This window comes from Sapajus apella, unplaced genomic scaffold (genome assembly GCF_009761245.1).
Source record: "Sapajus apella isolate SASKATOON/1434 unplaced genomic scaffold, GSC_monkey_1.0 scaffold9, whole genome shotgun sequence".
NCBI lineage: Eukaryota > Metazoa > Chordata > Mammalia > Primates > Cebidae > Sapajus > Sapajus apella.
In genome coordinates, this window is record NW_022436949.1 from 7,714,114 (window position 1) to 7,725,596 (window position 11,483).

Here is an 11,483-nt window from a genome sequence, read left to right on the forward strand (position 1 = left end):
GCTTGATCATTTTAAGCTTCTCTCCAGAATCACTGAGGCATTCAAAAGTTAATCTATACATACTTTTTTATTTATAAAACTGTCTCAATACAAGTTAGATATCCATTAGAAATAATTTCTATTGGCACTGGAGACCTTTTTTCCCTGCAATTTTTGGTGTTTACCGTCTCATAATGTATGTACCGCCTGAGAATCTATAGTAAGTACTTTATAAAGTATCAATATTTAGGTCCTTGATCATGCTTTAAATTTTACCTTTTATTATCTCCCCCAAAAGACCAACTCATGTGGACATCCAAGCAACAGCTCTGAAGGCAACACCTCAGCTCAAAGTTTGGCTCTTCCAGCTTCAAATTGTTTGGCTTTAGGCAAGTTAGTTTACCTCTTCCCCAACTGCCTCCTCCCACCCCCCACACGCCCCCCCTCCCGCATTCTTAAGGAGTAAAATAGGCAGAATAATAGTACCTAAATCCAAGGGTTGTTAGGAGAGTTAACTACTGTATAAAGCAGCTGGTATTTACTAAGTATTTAATAAAAAATTGTATTTATGCATAACTCCAGTCATTGTGTGAGGATTGTCCTCTTGTATTTGCTCTACTTATCTTAGTTACTAGTGATTACTATTATTCTACATTCAACAAATTCACTCTATATGGGAGAAAGATTACTGGCCTGCAATTCTTGGTGTTAATACTGGGATTATTTTATGGACAGTAACAACTAATGTTCATTAGTGTTTATTGTCTACTAGGCCCTGTGCTAATGTGCTTTAGTTCCATTGTTTTTTGAGCTTCACAAAAACCTTTGAAGTAGGTGATGTTATTGTCATCGTTCTCATTTCAAGGGTGGGAACCTAAGCATTAGAGAGGTTGAATAACTTGTCCAGCTAGTTAGGGACAAAGCCAAGATCTGAACACAGGTGGACTAAGCCCAATGTTCATACACTTGATTACTAGGTTATACTACCTACTGAAGAAAGTGCCTACTTTGACACTTCTTTAATCATTAGGCCATCAGTTCCTTATTCTTTCATTTTTAAAAAATAAAAATAAAACACTTATTGAATGCCTATTATATGCCAGCTACTCTCATAGGTAATAGGTATAGAAAGATAATTAGCAGGGTGTCTACCCTCAGGCTGACAGTGGCTAATAGCAACAAGTTAAAGATTCTGAAGAGTAATACCATAACTTAACTATAGTAACTGCAGCCTTGAACTTTTGGGCTCAAGCAATCCTCCCCACTCAGCCTCCCACATTTTTAGAGAGAAGCTCTATTCCTTTAATGTTGCTTTATTTATTTATTTTTGAGACAGTTTCTCTCTTGTCGCCCAGATTGGAGTGCAATAGCACGATCTTGAGTCACTGCAACCTCCACCTCCTGGGTTCAACAAATTTTCCTGTCTCAGCCTCCCGAGTAGCTGAGACTACAGGCACATGCCACCACACCCGGCTAATTTTTGTATTTTAAGTAGAGACAGGCCTTCACCATGTTGGCCAAGCTGATCTCGAACTCCTGACCTCAGGTGATCCGCCCATCTCAGCCTCCCAGTAGTGTTGGGATTTCAGGCTTGACCCACTGTGCTGGGCAGATGTTGCATTTTTTTAAGGACATTTCAATTAACCATGCAGAGTCTGGGTGCTGCGGCTCACACCTGTAATCCTAGCACTTTGGGAGGTCAAGGCAAGTAGATCACAAGGCCAAGAGGTTGAGGCCATCCTGGCCAACATGGTGAAATCCTATCTCTACTAAAAATACAAAAATTAGCCAGTTATGGTGGCACATGCCTGTAGTCCCAGCTACTTGGAAGGCTGAGGCAGGAGAATTGCTTGAACCCAGGAGGCAGATGTTGCAGTGAGCCGAGATCACACCACTGCACTATATCCTATGACAGAGAGAGATTCCATCTCAAAAACAGAAAAAAAAACAAAACCATGAAGAATCCTTGTCTTTTTCATTCTTGCCACACTTTTTTTTTTTTTAGCTCCCAGTGAATAGTTTTTACATTATCTGCAGAGAGCCTGTGGCTTATTTCCTTTAAATTAATTCATGATTATTTTCCTCATAAATGCACTTATCTTATTGTATTGGTAAAATAAGGTAAATGTGCTATAGTATTTTTTTATTTTCCCTTAATTTTAATCATGTTGAGATAGCTCTTATATTAATGGTGTACTCTCAGATTTTCTGTAGACTGGACTTCCTATTTTTACTTTTGTTCACATCTAATATAATTTATTTCTTTTTTTGTGTGCTAAAATTACTTATTATAAATGTCAAAACACGTGCTTTGAATGAAGAGACCCCCTAAACGGGCTTTGTGTGAGCAACATGGCTGTTTATTCATCTGGATGCAGGTGGGCTGAGGCCGAAAAGGGCATCAGCTAAGGGTGGTGGGATAGGCATTGGTTTAACAGGTTTGGGGTGGGCAGTGGAAAGTTAGAGTAAGTGGTGGGGGTAGGGGCAAGAAGTATACATTACCATAAGTTCAGTTATAATGGTGGGTTGGGTAAGGCATAAGAGCAGTTAAGATGTAGGATGGGGCCAAGGGATGTTCACAGAGCAAGAACAGTTAAGATGGCAGGGTGGGGTGAGGAGTATTCACATTATCATAAGATAAGAACAGTTAAGATGGCAGGGTGAGGTAAGGAGTATTCACATTATCATAAGATAAGATCAGTTAAGATGGCAGGGTGGGTTGAGAAGCTTAATGTCGGGGGAAGCTCCACTGGGCTATCAGGGATAATGGCAAACACAGGTGAAGTGGGGGATGATCAGCCGAGGCAGGCAGGACTTTAGACTTTCTGGGTCAGGGCTTGCACATGGAGGCCTGAAACTAAAAGCCATAGAATTGAGTAATTTATCCTATACAAAAACTTATCCTCAGGATGTCATCTGCATTAGTTATTGTCAACATGTGCTTTATAGCACTGCAATCTTCCTGAGTTTTCTATGGTTTGTAGCTTATCCGATATCCCATTGGTTTTTTTCTATCCAACTTTTAAAATTAAGGTGAAAGCAAAATTATCATCTTCAATTCCAATTAAATGCAATATAATAGTCATGTTACTTTGAAATTTAATCATCGCTTTTTGTGTTTAGAATTTATTATTTATTAAGTAGGTAGTGTTAATTCCACCATCTGATATAAAGAGATAGGAACTCCAGATCTCTTGAATCTTTAAACAACTATCTACTGCCACACAGTCACAAAGACATGAAGATCATGTAACATAGGGGACACACCACACAGAAACTATAAATTGATCACCCATAAACCACATCCAGTTTGCAGATATTTTGCATAGCCTGGATGGTGTTGGCCAGCATCATGTTTTTAAAAAAGTTTTAATTGGCAGAACTTTAAAAATCAGGAGATTTCACATTAAAAACCCATATCCCCAATTTCCCTTGAAAAATTGGGATTTTTGGTAGCAATGAGCCAGAGTAGAGGAGCAGCTGCCCAGTTTGGACAGGGTAGGCACTCTAGTCGGCCACAGCCCTACCGCTTGCTCCTCTCTGACCCTAAAGGCACACGACTCTGATCCTTTACCATAGCACTCATGCCATTGTTTTCCTTAGACTTGGCCTGCCTGGCTCAGTCATGTTACCTGCCTGATCCTACAGGCATTGTATTATTCAAGCCTGATGCCTGGACTTTGGTCAGAACTTCTATCTGGTTTTCTGCTTGGTGCTGTCATTCAACACAAGATCAGGAAACCTCCTTCAAATTACACCAGAGACAAGTTGGAGGCTTGCTCGTTGGCTTTATTCAGGAAACTTGCATCACTCTCCCTGGCATCCTGGAATTTCACCTCTGAAGCTAGGTAGAGAAAAAGAAAGCCTTCTCTGTAAGAACTGGAGAAGAGCTTTCATGTCTTCTTTCCCTTGCATCACCCAGCTGTCCACTAAACTTTCCAAATTTAAGGCATTCCCAATAAGAATTCTGCTGGCAAACAGCCTTCTGTTTGCTCTCAGATATCACAGTATTCCAAAGAACTATTGTGATATTGTGCCAGAATTGCTAGCCTTTGCTTTAGTTATTTAGTAATAACTAAAATAAGCAGCCCAGGATAACTAAGATCTGTGTGTAAACAAATGCTTATCTTGACGTCTGTAAACCACTGAAGTAACAAACAGGATGACAAAAGTCCCCTGGCCCTTGGAATGTCCGGAGACCCCCGCCCTTGTCTCCACCCAGGAGGTAAATTTCATAATCCCCTGGACCTTGGAATGTCCGGAGACCCCCGCCCTTGTCTCCGCCCAGGAGGTGAATCACAGAATCCCCAAGCCCTTGGAATATCCGAAACCTTTTCATCCCCATCCCCGCTCCTCACCCCCACACCCAAGGTGATTTTTCGGGTATAAAAAGTCGTGGCACCCTCCTTTTGACACCACAGGTTGGAGAGACGTGAGTCCTCTGTGGTCGCCGGCATAATAAATCACCCTGCAATCTGGCATACTTTTGTCTTGGTGCTAACTTTCTACGCTCGGTCCAATTCAACATTATGCTGTTTAAGTTGGAGTAGGGAGGGTTCCCGTACAGGAAATATCCCCAGGCTCTGCCTTGACATATAGATACACTCAGGGAAAGAGAACAAAGAAAGCCAGTCCAGTAGCTTAGGAAGAAAGAGGCCGATGGTCTTATTAGAATTCTATTAGCTATATCTTTGCAATTTCCTTTAAAATGTCCTTCTCTAGTACAAAGACCCAAATCTGCTGTACTTGGGACTCCATTTTGTCCTCGACTCTCACTAGTTGGAGTGAATAGGGATAGGGAGGAGCTCTGGTCTCCCATAGAAGTTGGATGCCACTAACACTTTAGGGTATTAAAATCTCAGAGTGTCATTTGCGGTTCTCCACATCACATTGCTTGTGTATGCATGACTTTAAAACCTTGTTTTTGGCCCATTAAATACAACAAACTTTGATTTTTGAACTGTCCTCAGGGTTTTGAGAATCATTTGTTAGTCTCACTATTTTGATATCCACCAGGGAAAATATCCAACCTGCTATGGAACAGGATCGTTAACTGAAGCAGCCACTATGAGAAGGAAAGTGCATAATGTTATAAATGAAGTCACCGCCATGAAATAATACAGATGTATTCTTTCCAGTGAATTCTGTGCAAACACCCAGTCAAGCTGAGACTTCCCTAATTATGTATAGGGAATGTGTTCAGAAAATCACCAGCTGGGTTTTTCAGTGGTTTAAAAGCTGCTGTGCTGTAGCATTCCCGAATAAAATAAGTAAATACCACCTACCAACCAGTGAAGTTTTTTGATGCAACATCCCTTTACTTCAAAGCTTATAATGAAATTGATTTTCAGTGCTTTTTCATTTCAGCTTGTAAGCCCCATGAATAACTACTCTAAAATAATTTCAACTTAGAAATATTCAGGAACTGGTGAGAAATTGATAGTGACTGTTTTTATGCTTAGCTAAAAGATGTTGAATAAAAATGTAAAAGAAGAAGTTGTGTTTAGATGAGAAGAACTATATGATAAGGAGGCAAGGAGCCAGAAATGATTTTCTGTGATAAAGAAAGTAATTTAAAACTTTCTTTAATTTTTAGTAGGACTGAACCCTCAAACAAATGACGTTTCACTACATGGAGAATTGGAAGAGGCTGTAAATCAGATTCTAATGTGTTTGTTCCTGGAATGTCATCCATTGATTATGGCCATCTGATGCTAAACATTTTGATGAGTTTTTTTTTTTTTTTAATTCAGCAAATCATCTACGTATTTGGAAACTCTGGGATGACAGACACAAATTTTTTACTTGGAATTTATATAGACATAATTGTGTTGATACTTATTTCGAAGGAATGTGTGGATCCAGATTTTGTATGTCTTCAAGTTTATACAATCTGGGAGGGGCAGTACTTCTTTAAGAAAGATTACAAAATTATGCACAAATATTTGGCAAGAAAGTGAGCATTCACTCAGAAATATTGTGAAAAGCACAACAAATTATAAATCTCAAAGGGCTAAAAAATACCACAAAGATCATAATGTCCAGAAATTTAACAAAATGCTTTTAAATAATGAACTTTCTGATATGTCACTACAAAAACTTTTTCCTTACACTTTTTATGCTCATACTCACTAATTGTCTCTTCATATGAAAATAATTTCAGGGCCAGGTGTGTTGGCTCACGCCTGTAATCCCAGCACTTTGGGAGGCCGAGGCGGGTGGATTACTTGAGGTCAGGAGTTCGAAACCAGCCTGGGCAACATGGTGAAACCCCGTCTCTATAACAAAAAATGAAACATAAATTAAGTAAAAAAAGAAAATAATTTCAGAATATAATTTTTTTTTTATCCAGGGAAGAGAAAGATGATTCAGTCTTCTCCTTAGCTTAGTTGACACAAACTCGGTTCTTAATTGAAAGTTTAGAAAAGTTTCAGCTTCACAACTCCTTCTTGATAAGGTTGATGTACAATTTTAATACTGCTGCTAAATTTGGGAAGCCTCTATAAAGTAGGATTGACCTTTCAAGATCTTTTGATCTGATGGCAGTCATTGTAACCAATTTGTAATTGAGGTCTTTGTGTTAAGATGTTCGGTGGTTCTGCACAATGTGTTGTCAGAAGATTTCTGGAAGACATTCCTACACTGGAATAGCCAGCATTAAAAACTATGTAAGAAAAGTACCTAGAAACCACATAAATACAGGCCACCAAACCCAAACTAAATGTAACCCAACACAGTTCCCCTTAGGCAAGTCCCCAAAGTGCCTGCAAGGACAATGCATAGTAGAAAGAGACAATGGCTTCAGCTCAGTGAGTAAAGTAATCTTCTTTTGCAAATTTTATAAAACAGGCACAGTAAATAGGCTTCTGTCTTAAGGGAAAAAGAATGTGAAGCCAGAGGACTAGATGCAGCATTTTATTTAATTTTATTATTCTCCGAGAAGTACCCTCTGAACTCTGACTGTGCTGGTCTAGCCCCAGCCCAGCGAATTAAGAGCAATTGTCCTTTGAATGTCTGTAACCTACTAAGTGTCTAAATATTTTTCTTCAGATACAAATTTGGTGCCTAATTTCTTTTCTTCTTGTGTTGTACAAATTCTTTGCTTTCTTCCTGTTCAAACTCTAGTCTTCATGAGACTACTAACTGAGTTCTGGTATTTTAAGATTTAACATTGGAAGTTATCTGACCCTCATGTAGTGGAGAGAAAGCATTCCTTATGAATATAAGAATGAGAAAATGAAATATGTTTTAAACATAAAGCACCATATTATTTAAGAAATGAGAAAAAGAAAATGTGGCATCTTTTTTCAATGGAAGAGCAAACACATTATTTTATTTTATAGATTTTTAGGGACAGGCATGGTGGCTCAGACTGTAATCCCAGAACTCTGGGAGGGCAAGGCGGGTGAATCATCTGAGGTCGGGAGTTCGAGACCAGCATGGCCAGCACAGTGAAACTCTGTCTCTGCTAAAAATAGAATAAAATTAGCTGGGCATGGTGGCTTACGCTTACAATCCCAGCTACTTAGGAGGCTGGGGCATCAGAATCCCTTGAACTCAGGAGGCGGAGTTTGCAATGAGACAAGATCATGCCACTACACTCCAGCCTGGGTGACAGATTAATTTATGTCTGGATTGCAATTTACCTATATCAGATGATACTTAATCATCTTTAATGTAGGCAAAGCTTTGCCATGTTCAAAGTCCCATGCTCTTTCAAGAAATATTCAGTTTCACTTATGACTTGAAAAGAAATCTAGGCCAGGTGCAGTGGCTCACGCCTATAATCCCAGCACTTTGGGAGGCCGAGGCTGGTGGACCACCTGAGGTCAGGAGTTCAAGGCTAGCCTGGCCAACATGGTGGAACTTCGTCTCTATAAAAAGAAAAGAGAAAAGAAAAAAGAAAAGAAAAGAAATTTAACTAGCATTGTTGGAATAATTTGGCAAAGTAGTAGTTTCCAGTACAACTTTTATTTGAAGGACATGAAAAGGTCAGCTTGTTCTAAAATATTTCTGTATCTCATGGCAAAAAAGGATATTTTAGTAGAGTATGTCCTTCCCTTATTATGATAATATAAATTATTTAATTATATGAGCTATTATCATCTGATTTCTGTAGAGACAAAAAATATGACAGGTCTGTGGGTCAATAAAATTGAACAAAACACAGCAAAGACAAGATCTCAATGGCAGTAGAATTTTTTATCATAAGATGACACAGTTGGGGCAATGTCACAGAAAGCAGCTATTGTGGAAATCTCAATTTTTCAATTTTATCTGGTAAACATAAAATATGCCAGCATTTTCTTTACGCATTAATTTTCTGGAGTTTCTGAAAGGTATCAGATAGGGAATAAAATAATCAGTATTCTAGCTTTCCTAAATGTTATTTGATTTCTTTTTGAAAAGGTAGCATTCCATTTAACTAAAGAGGTAGAAGTGGTTAAGGGAATCAGATGAACCATGCATATTAAATATGCAACTTCTATAATCTAGTGTAAATTTTTTCTCTTCAATTTGAAGTACATCAGAGAAGTGCTTAAAACAGTTGTAAGAGAAATTCCAATTCAAACAGGCTGAAGAATGTATTGGTCTCTACAACCTAATTTCTTCAGATTTGGTTTGATTCAAGGGCTACAGTAAATCAAGTTATCTTTTTCAACCATGCTGTCCATTGTGGGGCATCATTTTAAGGCCTCAAGTCGTGGCTTCTTGGATCTCCGGGCTTGTATCATCCAAGACTTAAACATATGAGAAAAGGGAACATGTCTCTTGGTAACTCCAGCAGAATCCTAGATGCTATTCTTACTGGACCAACTGGGGTCACATTTCCATCCCAAATCAAATCATTCCCTAGGGGAAATTAGTAGTCTGATTGGTCAGGCCTAAGTCAAATGCTTTATCCCTGGAACAAGAGATGAAATTGTACCTGAACCACATGGATGCAAGAGTTGCAGAGAAATGGGAACCCAAAAGAAATTCAAATACAATATTGTTAGCAAAAGAGGGGTAATGATTTAAGAAAATCATTTGGGACCTACCCTTTGATTAACTTAACATCACTATGCATCTTTCTTCATGTATATAAACTTCCAAACATGTCTTAAATTGCTATATAATGATGTACTTTCATGTGTACCCATGCCTTCCCCCAAGAGAGACAATTCAGCATTTGGTACAATTATTGCATCTAATTCTAAATCTACAATATCTGGGTTATGCATGTGTATTAGTTCGTTCTTACACTGCTATAAAGAAATGCCTGAGACTGGGTAATTTATAAAGAGGTTTAACTGGCTCATGGTTCTGCAGACTGTACAGGAAGCATGACAGCATCTGCTTCTAGGGAGGCCTCAGGGAACTTACAATCATGGGAAGGCAAAGGGGAAGCAGGCTCATCTTATGTGGCCAGAGCACGAAGAAGTGGGAGGCGGGGGTAGGGGGGAAAGGTGCTACTTTTAAGCAACCAGATCTCACAAAAACTCACTCACTGTCACAAGAACAGCACCAAAGGGGAAACCTGCTGATCCAATCACCTCTCACCAGACCCCACCTACAACACTGGGGATTATAATTCGACATGAGATTTGGGCAGATTTGGACCCAGAACCAAACCATATCAGCATGTTTAGGTCTTAATACAATTCTCGTGGTCTAAGAACTTACAGATAAATAATATATCTAATCCCTCCCAACACACTCAAAATGCAATTGTAGATGGAAATAGGCTAATATCAACTTAGAACTCTTTTAGAGAAGAGGATAGAATGGGAAACTCCTTTAAGTGGTGACTGACCCAATAGTATATATCATGTCCTGTAGATGAGGAACTTAACTGGGTAGTAAAAGAAAATTTTTGGACAGTGAATTTAGCCACCTCTTTCTTCCCTCTGGCAAGATCTCCCAAGTCTAGTATCCTTCATAGATAATGAATACTAGGAAGGAAGCCCTCTGTGGTGGATGTACATCTTTACAGCCCACTTCCTGGTGAAGAGGAGGCAGCAGTGTGACAGGCAATTGTATACATCCCTTCCCAAGTCTGTATTCAGTGACACATGTTAATAGCTTGAAATGGCCCTGAAGGGAGTATTTATACCACAGGAATCAGCAACTGTGAATCAAATGCTCTCCATAGCCAGTTTTACCATTCTACCAGGACATCACTGAGAGGAAGTGAAGGGATTACATAGGACTTAGGGGTTTAGTGATTATTAACTTTTGTTTATTAACCTTGGAATTTCTTTGGCAGTACAGTTTTTTTTTTTTTTTTTTTTTTAGATACAGTTTTGCTCTGTTGCCAGGCGCCAGGCTAGAGTGCAGTGGCAAGATCTCGGCTCACTGCAACCTCTGCCTCCCGGGTTCAAGCAATTCTCCTGTCTCAGCCTCCCGAGTAGCTGGGACTACAGACGTGCACCACCACTCCCAGCTAATTTTTATATTTTAGCAGAGACGGGGTTTCACTATGTTGGCCAGGACGGTCTCGATCTCTTGACCTCGTGATCTGCCCGTCTCGGCCTCCCAAAGTGCTAGGATTACAGGCATGAGCCACCGCACCCGGCTGGCAGTACAGTTGTTAAAAGAATTTAGTTAGCTCTGAGTCTGTAATTCCATGGGTTAATCACCAAATCTGTTGATCTGAAGTTAGAGTCTTTCAACATAGAATCTGGGCAGGGGATTTGTACTTCTTAGCAGCTACCTTCGGTCCCTTCCTTATTTGCTTAGACCTCAGTTTCAAGACCTTTATCTTGGCCTTTGTCTCCCAGCACAGTGAACATATGGTCTGCCAGTGAGGAGGCAATGGCTAATTGGCTTTTGGCCCCCAAGCTGCAAGCCCAACGAATATTTGCAATTAAAACAATTATCCCCTTTTGCAGGAAGAGAATTTATAACAAGTGATGCTAGGTAGGGGCCTGATCATCAGACTTCTTTTAAGTGCCAGTTTCATCTCATGCTAGGTTTCCCACCTCCTGCTTTGTTTATATTTGTCTAGCTTAGTGCAGATAATTTTATATGTATAATACTGCAGATCTTCAGGTCACTGAACACTCTGCCATCTTGGATTAGAGGGCATTGACAAAGAATGTCTTTCAGAGAATAGATACATTTTTAAAATCTTTCAAGGGTCCATTTCTATGAAGTTGTTGTCTTTCTTGTAGGAGGAAAATCAAGAGACTATGGTGTCTTGCAAGCCAAGTGAAGAATATGTGTCGGAGTGGAAGAAGTGCTCAACTGTGCCCATTGTCAAGACTGATTGGCCACAAAAGGGTAAGGAAAGACTCAGTACTGGATTTGGCAGCGTGCAGGTCTATGATGACCTTGAGCAGTTTCAAAGGAGTAATGGGAACAAAATGAGATGGGTTTAAGTGAAAATAGAAGAGAGAAATGGGAGAAAGTAAGTCTTTGACAGGGTTCTGGTGTGAACAAAAGTCTCCAATATTATTTCTACCCTGATCAGCTTTTAACTGCATGTCCCTCAATATATTTCCTTCAAAGAGAAAGGCATT

General features: G+C 39.5%; 1 long non-coding RNA gene across 1 annotated transcript in view; it reads left to right on the plus strand.

The window, feature by feature from the left end:
- LOC116551264 overlaps positions 1 to 11,483 on the plus strand; it is a 122,846-nt gene extending 111,363 nt beyond the window's left edge. Inside the window, exon 4 of the long non-coding RNA XR_004268810.1 lies at positions 11,136 to 11,483. This is a non-coding gene — a long non-coding RNA (uncharacterized LOC116551264). The remainder of the gene's footprint in view (positions 1 to 11,135) is intronic.